Source organism: Sceloporus undulatus, chromosome 2 (genome assembly GCF_019175285.1).
Source record: "Sceloporus undulatus isolate JIND9_A2432 ecotype Alabama chromosome 2, SceUnd_v1.1, whole genome shotgun sequence".
Lineage (NCBI taxonomy): Eukaryota > Metazoa > Chordata > Lepidosauria > Squamata > Phrynosomatidae > Sceloporus > Sceloporus undulatus.
Genome location: NC_056523.1, coordinates 134,663,169 through 134,665,160, shown reverse-complemented (window position 1 = coordinate 134,665,160; position 1,992 = coordinate 134,663,169).

Here is a 1,992-nt window from a genome sequence, read left to right as displayed (position 1 = left end):
ATAATAATAATAATAATAATAATAATAATAATAATAATAATAATAATAATAATAATAATAATATGATTTATTTATATGCCGCTCAATCACTGGGAATCCGGGCAGCTTACAACAGAGGGGATAATAGATGGTTCCCTGTCCTCAGGCTTACAATCTAAAAGACAGGACAGAAAAGGAGAAGGGAATGGAAGGGGGGGAATCAGGTCCAGCATTCTTCTCTCCCTCTGAGGCCTGGACCAAGGCAGATGGACCGGAGGGAGGGCTCTTCAGCCTAGCCCTGATGGAGCTGGGCCAGCCTAATTTTCTCACTCACAGGCCGAAAGATGACAGTTATGGAGGGAGGAGCCTCTTTCTTCAGCCTAGCCCTGATGGAGCTGGGCCAGACTAATTCTCTCCCTCACAGGCCGAAAGATGACAGTTATATAATTTGAGAATGATGAAAATTCAATAAATTTTACTAATGTATCATCATGCATCACCACTGTTAGTGCCTGTTTTGCACACAAACATTCCTACATTCAATCCCTGGCATCATTACTCCCAGTCCTTGTCAACAATACTGGGCTTCCCATGTTCCTTGTGTGATAAGGAAGAACCTATGCCATCCTTTTCCCTTGCAACTTGAATACCTTTCTAAACTGCTGGACATATTACAATTGTTTAGTTTTCTTTAGTGGCTAATAGTGATATTTGATAAACCAGTATTCTAGAGTACATTATTCTTTCTGTCTTGCTTGTTTTGACACACTTGCACTGATCACCAGCTCCTCTAGATTGTGGTGCCTAACATTTTTCCTCAGTTCAGACACCTAGGTTCAGTGGCATATGGTGGCTTCTATGTGTTCAGATGTAAGTAGAACATGTCCAGGGTGGTGAACCAAAATAGGTTCAGCAACATAGACAGTGTATTTAAAGTTCAGACAAAAACCAAGAGCAGATTCACCACCACATTGACATGGAAGACCCCAGCTGTTGTGGCTAAGGAAGGCAGAAAGTGTTGTTGTCATCATCATCACCATCATTTTACTGTACACCGTTATGATCATCGCGGAATAGCGGTCTATAAATAAAACGTATTATTATCATCACCACCACCACCACAGTAGAATTTAAAGACACTGCCATGTTGGTCTGGAATATCAGTATGTTCCATACATCTGAGCAAGTAGATCATGTATATGAAAGCTTATGCTACAATTTCTTTCACACAGTTAGTCTCAAAGGTTTTATAAGATCTCTTTGCACATCATCATTGTTCACTACCACCTGATGATGAAGGAGAAGACATGTGACTAAAGATTGAGGAGCAGTAACAGCAATGTCCTTACCTACTTCTGCTCTAGAGCTCAGGTGACTGGGCCCAGAATGGGTGATCAGCAGACAGTGCCAATTATTCAGAAAAATGGAACAGAAGTGGCTCTGGGGGATATTGAACCATCCTGGTAGGTGGCCCAGACTACCAACCATCAGTGATGCATTCAAGTCTTTTACTCAAATCTCAAGTCAAATCCCAAGTTTTCTGCTCCTAGGAAAAACTTTAGAGGGCTTCTTTAATGGGCAATGGGGACAGTAGACCTCAGCCCTTGTGAGTAGACCTCAACTCTTGCTTTTCCTAGGGTGCATTTCTTGGAGAACAGCAAACGGCAGGTCTACAGGAAGTGGAGCTTCCTGTACAGTACAGCTTCCATTACATGACCAGTAAACAAAAAGCAGTCAGATAGAAGCATTGTTCAAAGGAGGAAAACCATTTTCTATTCTGTACTGTTTCTGGATGACGTTAGGCCAGCAAGTCAGTTACTAAAAATCTTCGAGTCAAATCAGTAATCATTTATTGCTGACTCAAGCCCAAGTTGAGTCACTGAAATGACTTGAGTTCAAGGCAATCGACTTGAGTCTACATCACTGCCAACTACTGATATAGACTCTGTTTCTATGATATGAGGAAAATCAACAGAAACTATCTACCTGTGCTGATGAAGAAAGAAATATATG